Below are 12,978 nucleotides of genomic sequence, written 5' to 3' on the forward strand. Positions count from 1 at the left end.
CGGAAAAAAGGAAAAAATATCCAATGTCGTCAAGTCACATGGCCGCCACGCGAGATAACGTCGTTTGCGGACAGTTTCTTCCCAACTCTTAGATTAGATTCTTTACGAGGTTTGCGCTTCGACCTCATGGTCTTCCGTGCTCAAAACTTCCAACTCTTACGCAAATGTAGATCGTAGATTTTAAAAATTCGCAGAGAAGGATTTACACTGCGCGTCTGCCTCCGCTGACTGATTCCATGCGCAAATACTACAGCTTGAAAACAGCAGCGCTATGCGGCAGACAAGAAAATGCCGTCCAACTCAAAATAGACAGTCTGCCAGCACTCCAGAGTTTTAATAATTTATTAATATCTTAATATTAATATTTATTATGCACTTTAGTCATTTCCATAAATCTTCTACTACATAGACTCAGATGCAGATAAAGCAGTCTGCTTGCAACTGCAGTACCTTTCTATTGGACGCCTGTTTTATCTCCACTTCTTTATGCGCATTCTAAATAGGTATAAGTTTTTGTAGTTGGCGCCTGTTGCACTGTGGGTTAACGCCTGCCCAGTTACTGTTGTCTCCACAAATGCTCATTTAAATGCGTGGCAAAAATTGATTCGTGGGAAGCAGAACAGCAGAAGGTGTCGGCCGACGCGCGCTTTGCTTCGCCATCTGTCGCTTATCCGCCACTATTCATGCCACTACTGCAGTGGTGGAGAAGCAGCCAACTATTTTTTCCACCACGTCCATATATTTTACAAGTAATTAGCATTAATTTTGCTAAGTGATAAGCCCTAGCTTACGCAGAATGCTCGTGGTATGTACATTTCGCCACTTCAAGCACCACCAAAGGCCAATGGGTATTGGCATCTGTGCGAAGAGGAGAGGAGCCAGCGAGCAGGTAGCGGCAATTGCATGACTGCGCTGCATAGCTTATGTTATGTTATGTTAAGTGCTCACATTGCGGCATACACTATGTGGTTCACGCTGGCCGCACTGTGGGCACCGCTGCTTGCAGGTGGCAGATTGCCCGCTGCATAACTTTAAAAGCGTAGCGTTTGCGCGCTACTTCACCATCCGGTGGCTGGTATTAAAGCCAAGTTAATAAAGTTATTTGCATTTTATATTAACAAGCGCTCACCATCCGCCCCCTTGCCGTGCATGCACTTTGTATGCATAGTAAAATAGTTCGCATGCAGCAACTACTCCGGTGACTGCGCATTTTTTGTAGTCCCGTGACTGGGCGAATGAGTTGGCGAGTGCAAATTGCTTTTAATTCATTTATAATTCCTTAATAACCGGCCCGATATGCTTTATGCGCATTTGAACAGCAAATAACAGTACATATACACATACATATGCCCGTGCATAAAGTGAAGTACTCGCGCATGTTTGCTTAATATAATAAAGAATTTCCTTAAAATAGTTGTTGCTTTTGCTGCATGTAAATTATGCGCACAATTAATTGAAAGTCATAATTGAAAATCGGCAATTGAAAAAACTCGACTCGTGTTTTATTCAAAAGGACAGTCAGTAAATTTATTAATCACGTGGTTTGTTGCAACATTTCACAATTTACGAAGGGCTGATGTAGGTGGAAATGCTGCGAGTTATTGAAAATAGTAAGTGAGCGGATCTATTTCCGTGGGATATGGCACCTTCGAAGGAGAAATTGCTCGCCGAATACAACGTGGATGGCAAAGCTGCAGAACAGCCTTCCACAAAAATCAAAAGGAAAAGTCTACAAAAGTGTGATCAGGCCGGCAATGACTTATGCATCTGTGCCACGTAAAATAGAGCTGAAACTACACGCGGCAGAAATGCAGATGCTGAGGTGGACTAGGGGCGTAACACTGCTGGACAAGAGAAAGCGTTAGTGAAGAGATGATTCAAGACCGCGTGAAATAGAAACTTCGCACAGGGAGAGCTGACCCAAAATAAGATAAGGCTAGGTTAAAGAAGAAGAAGGGGACTCGTTCTTAATAAGTGGTTTAAAAACTACTGGTTATATCAAAAATCTGATGTAGATAATAAAATATAGCAACATTTTTGTATAAGAGTCAAACCACGTCAAGTGGGCCCCGAATTTTCCATCAAATTCCCAATTTTAAAATCAAATGCATTTTGGGATAGAGAATTTGTCACATAATAATTGCTGTGAATAGTTTTTTTTTATTTCGCTTTTTGTTTATGTTATTAACAATTGAATTTTTTTGCATGATATTCTTGTAAAATCAATATCTCAGAAACTACAATAGATCATTTGATGAAATTTATTTCGGTTACCGAAAAACGTTTACTCTATCGAAGTAACGTTCATACAATGTGTATTTGTTGAAACAATAGTTTTTAACAATAAATTTTTATAAACAATCGCAATTATCTTTGCGTTCTTCACGCTGTAAATGGACAATAGTACAGTCAGATTAAGCGCACAATGCTCACCTTTAATAATCTGTAAAAAAAACTTTGTTCATCCAATCCGTTCTGAGGATATCGAATTTTTTGTCAAACTGTGTAAAGTTTTGATGCGCAGTATAGTCTGGTGCAACGCGCCGCGCTTCTCGGTTGGCCTTGCATTGTCCCATGGTATTATACGCTAAAACGTATAGCACTTAGAAAAGATATAAAAAAGGATTAAAGATTCAAAAATGAGGTGTTTCATTACTAGAATTTTTATTACATACATCCATATCTACATGAAAGCATACAAAATTTAATTAGTAATAATACTCTCGAAACAAGATGTGCCCTCGGAGAAGATTTTACTTCGAACCTTTTTGTTACTTGCAGGTTCGAAGTGATGAAATTGCCGCGTTTTTTTGATAGTTATTGCCTCATTGAAGCGTTTGGAAATTTTTTTTTCCTGTGCATCATGATCTTTTTGCGAACAAAAAACAAAATCTATCGATTTAAACGCATCTTTGGCCCACTCGAAAAGAACTTTAGCATCGCGAATATGATTTCCAGCAACACGCTGAATACTTGCTTTTACTGCTCCGCTGACCCCATCGCACGCTCCCTTGCCGTGGGAAGTCGCGAAGAAATTCCTTTCGGCTTCGATTCCGTAATCTTTTCTGTGGTAATATAGGTTCAAAAAGTCAGATTTATTCTTGTATTGCGATGCAGCTCCATCAGAAAAATAAGAAAACTTTTTAATATTTCTGCATCCAAATTTGCTTTCTAGATACTTAACAAGTCTTGTGTTGCACAAGTGAACCGAACTTGTATCGTGAACTAGTTTTTCAGAAATGATAACAAAGCTTAAATGATGCTGTTTACCATCGATACAATAGTAAATTACATACGGGTGAATGGTCACTTGGGTATTTGACCAGTGATGAGCTTGGATCGCATCTTGCGATCTGCAAAATCCAATGTGACAACGAATTCCCCATCACTTGCAGTATTTTTTTTCCAACGAAGTAAATTGCTTAGGCTTTTGATAAAAAGTCGTGCTTTAACACGGATGCTAAACCTTCGCTTAACTTTTTCAAAAACTCAGCTATCTTATCCGTCGTTTGTACTATATCACAGCTGCAAAAAAAGTGTACAAGAAATTGCACTGCTAATTCATTTAAAATTTTTTAGTTACCGATCAGTGTTGATCCATTGAATAAACGTGACTTCTTCAACGTTATTTTCAGTCAATATTTTTTGCAGTTCATCAATGATCGGGGCCACTCCAGGACATTTTTTACATTCCCCAAATAACAAACTGACGTTGAATTTTTGCACACAGAGCGCTTTATGTAATCATGTAAAGCAGACTTTATACTCTCCACAAATGCTGAATCCAAAATCTTATTCCTTGTTGAACATTTACTCTCGCTGTATATTCATTTTTTTTTCGTTGATGATTTCTGCTATTATCTCTTTGACATTCATATCACTTAATTTTGAAAAACGTCGTTTTTTTATTCGCGGTTTACCAAGTTCCTGTAAAATATTGTTAACCTTTTCTAATTTCAGGTCATTCTGAATTTCCTGGTTTTCAAAATTAGCTTCACCATCCGAACAGTCTTCAATTTTACATTTGGCAATTTCATCACTTCGAACCTGCAAGTAACAAAAAGGTTCGAAGTAAAATCTTCTCCGAGGGCACATCTTGTTTCGAGAGTATTATTACTAATTAAATTTTGTATGCTTTCATGTAGATATGGATGTATGTAATAAAAATTCTAGTAATGAAACACCTCAGTTTTGAATCTTTAATCCTTTTTTATATCTTTTCTAAGTGCTATACGTTTTAGCGTATGATCCCATGGGACAATGCAAGGCCAACTGGGAAGCGCGGCGCGTTGCACCAGACTATACTGCGCATAAAATCTTTACACAGTTTTGCAAAAAATACGATATTTTCAGAATGGATTGGATGAACAAAGTTTGTTTTACAGATTATTAAAGGTGATCATTGTCCATTTACAGCGTGAAGAACGCAAAGATAATTGCGATTGTTTATAAAAAATTATTGTTAAAAACTATTGTTTCAACAAATACACTTTGTATGAACGTTACATCGATTACATCAAATGATCTATTGTAGTTTCTGAGATATTGATTTTACAAGAATATCATGCCAAAAATTCAATAGTTAATAACATAAACGAAAAGCGAAATAAAAAAAAAAACTATTCACAGCAATTATTATGTGACAAATTCTCTATCCCAAAATGCATTTGATTTTAAAATCGGGAATTTTATGGAAAATTCGGGGCCCACTTGACGTGGTTTGACTTATAAATATTCTTTATTCTACCACAAAAACAATATAACAAAAATTTCCACAGTTTGTTCAACATTTTAAACATTCGGGAATTTTTCTGGCTAAACAGTTTTATATATATATAATTGGCGCGTACACCCTATTTGGGTGTTTGGCCGAGCTTCTCCTCCTATTTGTAGTGTGCGTCTTGATGTTGTTCCACAATTGGAGGGACCTGCAGTTTCAAGCCGACTCCGAGCGGCAAATATTTTTTTTTTTATGAGGAGCTTTTTCATGGCAGAAATACACTCGGAGGTTTGCCATTAGGAAAATGCGTTTCTTAATTTTGGTGTTTCACCGAGATTCGAACAAACGTTCTCTCTGTGAATTCCGAATGGTAGTCACGCACCAACCCATTCGGCTACGGCGGCCGCGAACATTTTTATAGCTCATTGAATATCAGTAAACAAAATGCAAGTGTTAGGTGACTAGAAAGTACACTTATTGTTTGACGATTTTTGTTGTTGTTGATTTACCATACCTTTGTTATTTTGTAGCCACTACAAACCTGAAATTGAAATCTGAAAATAGGCAAGCCAGGAAGCATCGAGAGAATGGAAACTCCTAGAGCACTCAGACGAAAAATCCCATTGTATTCAAAGCTCTGGAAAGTAAAAGGGTAGATAGTCAGGGAGGTGACGGGAGAAGCCACAGCGAGAAAGAGATAGGATAGAATAGAGACAGAGACAGATATAGCTAGTCCTGTGAGAACTTTCCAAATTCTTCGTCAAATCCAAAAATATGCTCCAGTTTGAGAGAACGAATTTTACTCGTCCTCATGGCATCGGAACTCAAGACCTTGCTCTAGTAAAGGCAGGACAAAGGAGGAGGGAAAATGCTCAGTGCTATCCGCCTCTTCGAAGTGAGATAGGCAAAGCAGGTGCTCAATGATTCCAATGGTGGTCATATGTTGACCCCATTTGTTGTGTTCTGTAATAAATTCAACCATCAACCGTACGTCTGTTCTACCAAGTTTTAGAAGAAAGCTCGATAGTTTTCTTTTCGGGCTTGCCATAAAACACTTTGCAGTTCTGCGTCGATCTAGACTGGATTATTGAACTTTATGTAAATTGCATGCATCATCGGTGATCCGATTCATGAGTCCTGTAGAACTGATTCCGATTATTGCACTTGAAACTTACGTTTTGTTATATTTGAATCTAATGGCCTCTAAAACTGGATACCCAGAAACATTTTTCAACATTTTTCCAAAAAAATTTTCTCATTTTTCAAAATTTTTCGAAAAATATTTTATGCATTTAACAAATAAAGGGTGGTTTTTTAAGAGCTATAGGAAAGTTTTTCAAAAAAACACGCATAAAATTCAGAAAACTACATGAAATTTTTATTTAAATCGATAGTACAGTCCATATAATTTAATGTTTGAAGATTATTTCATGCAAATGTTGACCGCGACTGCGCTTCAAAGGTCCCTCCACTTAGTCCAAAAAAAAGTTGGATATCATTTCACGGTAGCGCCCACCATTCACAGTTACGTTACGATTCGCAGCATCTTTGAAGAAGTACGGTCCAAGGATACCTCCAGCCCATAAACCGCACCAAACTGTGACCTTTTCTGGATACATTGGTAGCTCTTGCAATTATTCTGGCTGATCTTCACTCCAAAATCGACAAATCTGCTTATTTACGTACCCATTGATCCAAAAATGAGCAAACTGGGAACACAATTTTTCGATAAAAAAGTGGATCTTAAACTTTCTTAACAGAACACGCATTTTTATAATAAAATTCAATGATTTGCAAGCGTTGTTCGTTTGTAAGACGATTCATGGTTAAATTATAGACCAAACTGAAAATGTTTGACAGTGAAACAAAACACGAAACGTGCGTCAGCTGTTAAACCAACTGTTTAGAAAGATAATAGCTGAAAAATCACCACTTATGACATTGGGGTTTTGTTATCAAAAAAAAGCTTAAATTAAAAAAATGCGGCCAACTCCTTCAATATTGGGCGCTTTTATAAATTTGCAGCGAAGTGCGTTTTTCGAATTTGACGTTTAAAAAAATTAGAGCTTTGACTCGAGGAAAGCTAAAATGCATGCTCTGCTAAATACGATGTGGAATGGCATTCCTATCAGACTATCTCTTAAAAAAATAATTTAAGGTATATTAATGTCGGTACTGCGTAAGCAATCTCTAGTCACAAATAAAGTCTTTCAGCGGTAAAATCTATTATCATATCAAATGTACACAAATCACACCGTGTGATTTGTTGATCACCACAAAAGAGAAATTTCATGCTTTCACTTGCGTTAGTAATTCCTCCGACACTTACGCTGTTGTTATCGAACCTTCAAATTGCGATTCACCATTACAAATCACACAACATCAATTATAAAATTAAAAGCTGCCAAATTGTCCTTAAAGCTTAAAGTTTTAATAACCTGCTATTATGCATAATTTATCAGCAGATACCCATACATACACATATACAACACATACAAATCACCCGTTGTACTTGGGCTTAGTGGAGAGTAGCCAATCTTGTGCTCCAACAGTTCAACTGTCGCTCGGGCATCACTTCAAGATGGGTTGGCACACCATCAGCTTGTGACCACAATTCGTTAGGGGAGTGACTGTCAAACAAACTGGCCACACCTGCATTCAGTTTTCACCCAAAGCATAAGTTCTCATTTGGGATCAAATCGAAAATGGTAAATCGTATAGCAAATAGCATACCAATTAAAATTGTAATTAAATCTAAATGCGCTTTGACAAATCCTTTGAGAGTATTGCGTAATTATTTTAATTGTTTGTTGTCAAAAGGTGATTTCTGTGGGACAAATTGAAGTTGGCTTGAAGATGTGAGATGAAGCAAATGCTTTGGATGTAGGTGTACATACTCGTATGTATATGTGCGTATATGTGTGTAATGACAGTTGACTTTTAACAGGTTATATGCTGCGTATGAGAGACGTGAGTTTTAGATGAATATGTGTATACGTACATACATACACATGCACATACACATATTAAATCATACATCAGTAATCAGTTACAAATTAAGCTTTCACGAACAGTCACTTGGATTATCGCATCTGTTTATGGGTGTTTTTTTATTTTGTTTTTTTCTTTTGGTCCCCATGGAGGCACGTGCGCGCAACTGAATTTACCTTAAATGTTTAGTTACATATATTATACTTTTTGCTTTTGGAGATTGAAGTAGACTACTTTCGCAAAAAATCGCTTCAGTAATTAAAAAAAAATGATTAAAACGCTGAATGAGAAACCGCAACATCCGCGGCTATGTTTTATTACGCTTCGACTTGCAAGATGAGTTTCAATTAGAGAAAATGCTTTATGTTCTGAAATTTTGGCACAGCATTAAGGATTTAGAGAAAATAAAAATATGATTTAGAAGAAAATAAAAAAACCAAAATTCGATAGTAAAAAAAAACCAACAAAACTCGTTTGAAGTGTCTTTTCGTTAGACTTTCTCTAATTAGACTACTTCGCTAAAAGCCACAAGCCGTCATTAGTTTTTCTAAGATTTCCTTGATATTTGGCACAGTTTTAAGGAAGTATTATACTTTAAAAAAAAGTAAAAAACCAAAAATCGACGTTTCGAATATAAATTCTTAAAATTCGTTTAAGGTTTCGTATGTTTCAAGTTTCGTTCATATTTTCACCTTTCAGTGGGCCAGTGACCAACTCCACAGAAATGGTTGCATTAGAAACTCTGTGGTGATCATTCCATTATAAAATCAATCATAACATTAAATGAAAATATCAAAAATCAGCCCCAAAAATAACTACATAATACAAACATTGAACTGCAGAAGCTAGAAATACCCCAAAATTCCGGATTTCCTATATATGCGATTATAAGGCAAATAAATTTATTCACTTTAACTGTCATTTCGTGTTCGCTAAATGCGGGCACAAAATACTCCAAATAGGCATTAATTAGCCGCAATCAATTACATGAAGAAAGTGCCAGGTGAAACAAAACCAAAAGAGAAACTAAAAAAAAATCACCATGAAATAAAAGTAGCAGAAGTAAAAGCAAAACAAATGTAACTCATAACCTGCATCGTGAAAGGGAAAATTAAAGGATACACCAAACATTTAACCTGAGTTAACCCAATCAAAGCAAATAAACAGGTAGCATACGTCAAGCACAACAACAAATCTGATAAATTAGATGAAAGCGCTTCGTGAGAGAGACGGGGAAGGACTAGAGGGCAGCAGGTGATGTGAAGGTGTATGGGAAGAGCCGGTAGAGAGAAACGCATATAAAGCTGCTACAAGATTTGATTGTGGTTTCAGATATGCCGAATAACTTTGAGGTTGCAGATAAATAAATGAGAATAACGTCCCTCCTCTCAGCCAAGCTAATTGGGTTGTGCAGATGGAAGGGTAATTTAGGTATCGAGAATTTGAGGTAGAAGATATATTTACGTATAAGTATAATAAAAGGGCGAAAGTAGACCGCAATCTGCGTGAAGAAATGTGGAAGGTAAGGTAGACGTGATTTGAAATCTATAGTAAGCCTTTGGTATAAGAACTGGTAAGGCGGAAGCACAGGTGTTTAATTAATTAAATTCATTAATATTACGGTGTAGCAGCATAAGTAGTTTCGGATTATGAATTCATAGTGTGGAGGCTTTTTGCTTATTCATGTGTGTTGGAATACACGCACACACATGCGACGAGGTGAAGAAAATGGAACTGTTTCATATCGGCAGCAATTTTATAAAAAATATTTCCTAACAATGTTAATGTGCTGTGATGCTCTTAAGAAGATGAAATTGCTGCAAAAATCCCCAGAAAACAAAAACTTAGCTGACTGACTGGAATAGCCAAAACCCAACCACAAAAGTTTCAAATTTTGTATAAAATTTGTAAAAATGCGTAAAATTTGTATCAAGATTTCAAATTTTTTACTTAGAACTTTGAGAAAAAATTAGAGTATGAAATTCTATAGGTTATTAAAAGTCTTAAGGTGTTATATACAGTTAAAATTTTCATAAAATCGTTATTTTTTAGTTTATTTTCTTAATGTATTCCCGTGAATATTTTCGGAGTTGCCCGCAAATTTGAAAGTGCTTGAAAGTACAACGCCGGAGCGGCAGCGCTTACCTGAAACGCTGTCCCTTTAGGCATCTGCCTATTTGTTTTTTGTTTTTTTTTGAGAAACCGCCATTTTGACAAAAAAATTTATTTTACTTATTCCTTCGATTAATTACTTGATTTAACATTACTTTAACGAAATCTGTTTGGTTTTTAATTTCGGAGGATCTACAGGGTGGGCCATGTAAAATTTTCTTTTTGAATCGGCTATAAAAAACACGAATCAATATTTTTTGAAACTTTTTTTTATTTTGAAGAGTGAACATTATCATTTATGAATGAAAAATAATATCGTTAAAATGACTGCCACGACTGGCTTTACAGTAGGCCATTCGAACAACCCAATTTTTAAGCACATTTTCGATTGTTTGGGCTCCAATTTCATGAATGGTAACTTCGATTTCGTGCTTTAAAGCATCAATCGTCTCTGAATGGTTCGCATAGCATTTGTCCTTAACGGCTCCCCACAAAAAATAGTCCAACGGGCTTAAAACACAGCTCCGAGGCGGCCAATTGATATCGGAATTCAAAAACGGTAGCCAAAAGTTCGAGTGAAACTTTGGCAGTGTGACAAGTTGCACTGTCCTGTTGAAACCAAATATCGTCCATGTCATCCTCTTCAATTTTTGGAAACAAAAACTCGCTCGTCGGAAAGAAGAAGAAGACTCACCACTTTGGAAATAGGTTTTCAATATTTCACAATTTTGTTCAAGCGTATAGCGTCCCATTTCGTAAATGTCAAACCTTTAAGTAAATTATGAACACATTTGACATGTCATTTGTGTTACCATTCTCAAAAAAATAGTGGTTCAAAAAGCAAACGCTATATGGCCCACCCTGTTCAGAGATATAGTGGTCACCGGAAAACGTTTTTTTTATGAGAGTAGCTCCCGGAGATCAGCTGTAGCTCCTTTTCAAAATAAATATTTTTACTAATACTAAGTATTTAAATGCAGTTAAAAGATAGCATAATATGTGTACAAATTAGAAAATTTAGGTCCATAGATTTAAAAGTTTTCTCCGAGAAAATTCTTTCGGCCTTCTAACTGTATATAACCCTTTAAGTATTTCAAAAACCACACTGATTTATAAGAATTTTTTCTGGCCATGTTCTTGTGCCTTTGCTCCATTTAGCGCCCACTCCACATTTTTTTCTTATATGGAAGCAAACACCTAACACAGTCTGGAGGAAAAATTGTCAAAAATCAACGCAATTTTGGAACCAAATTTGAATTTTCACACTAGTTGAAGTTTTAAAAGAATCCTAAAGCGCCAAATATCCAAAAAAAATTTTTAAATATTTTAAGTAAATGTATGATATTAACACGTATATGCTATTCAATTGTTTACCCTTTTTGCCCGGTCAAATGTGGTACAATAATGTCCTTCGAAAAATATTAGTTTAGTAGATGGATGTAGTGGTCGATGGCTCGTAAAGTTATTTTGCACACTGAAAAAATTGTTTACCGGTTTTTGTTTGTTCCATTCAGTAGTGAGTTAAAGAGTCTCATCAATGGAAGTTAACAAAGAGAAAATTTAATACATTTTACAGTTTTTCTTTGGCGAAAGTGCAAGCCAGGCCGTTGAAATTGTGTACGGGGTTATGGTGCCGATACAGCTAATTACGTGCAATTTTGGTTTCGTCGATTCGGTGCAAGCATTTAGATGTTAAAGAAAATGTCGATAAATCAAAGATGACCGGGATGCTAGTTGTCGTGGCATCGCCCAGGAGATAAAGATCGACCACTTTTAAGCCATTTTCGCGAAATAAAATGAATTTCCTTTTCCCCAAACTAATATTAATTATTAATCTTCCTCCCACATTAATTTTCCTTCCTGCCACTAGTTGCTAACGCATGACTTTTTTTACCACGTTGTTCGGTCTTAAATTTATTTGTATTATTCGAAAAATATCTGCTCATATTCTACATATAAAGTTGAATAGGCTGGCGTTTCTTCACTCATTACCAATTTAATTGCATTCCACTAATTTCGAATGCGTTGTAACATAAATTCAGTGTGCATATGTATGCATGTGAGTATAATTAAAATATTGGTACACATACACATGTTCATACCCATTTACACCACATATGCACATATGTATAAGTATATGTAATTAAATGGTAATGCGATATGCCAGGAATTTCGCGGCGACTGCCATTACAATGCGAGTGAGTAAAATTTCGCTCGAGGCGCGTAATTAATATATACATAAGTATGGGTGTATGTGCGGGCAGGTATAGCAACGTCAATTTTGGAGTAAATAGGTTATATACGAGTATGTGGATGTACTACATCTACATACATATGTAGGTGAGCCTGCATCTGCAACCTACATAGGAGAGTGTAGAAGTTATGATCTGGGGAATGATTGCCTAATTTTCTCTGTTTGCTTCTAATTAGTTTACTAAAAGAGAGTCTATGCGTCCAATCAATCAAATTTCTGTGATACTTTCTATTAAATTTTTTTTTATTATATATTAATATTTCTTATATTTTATAGACAATATAAGTGCGTACGCTAATTTTTATTTTAAAATTCCTATTTAAAGGTCGAATTTTTAAATATTTTTTTTTGTATATTTTATACTTTAAAAAACTGAAACTTTGATTAATATGGCCTTTGTTGTAGAATGAACTATATATTAATGAGAATTAAAAAAACACGAAGAATAAGAATTGAAAATCAGTCATAGTATTGTGTAGGTATAGATTTGCAAATGTCCATTTCTTCCTTTCTCCCTAGAGAATGTTAAGATATCCAGCAATTAACCCCACTACTTTCCAAAAATGTATAGAATTGGCGCGTACACCTTTTTTGCAGATATTTTTATTAGGAGCTTTTTCAGGGTAGAAATACTCTCGGAGGTTTGCCATTGCCTGCATTTTGCTATTTCACCGATATTCGAACCAACGTTCTCTCTCTGAAATCCGAATGGTAGTCACCCACTATCCCATTCGGCAATGGCGGCCGCCTTTCTCATCTGCACTCTATTAATTTGATCTCTTTCTACACCATACTCGTATTTTCGCCACAAGCATTTGCGTGTATTACATCAACGTCCAGTAAAAATTGAAAACCCGTAAGAAACTGCATTTATATCTGTAGCTTTTTAGAGGTTTCCTAA

This window comes from Anastrepha obliqua, chromosome 3, assembly GCF_027943255.1.
Source record: "Anastrepha obliqua isolate idAnaObli1 chromosome 3, idAnaObli1_1.0, whole genome shotgun sequence".
NCBI classification, from domain to species: Eukaryota; Metazoa; Arthropoda; class Insecta; order Diptera; family Tephritidae; genus Anastrepha; species Anastrepha obliqua.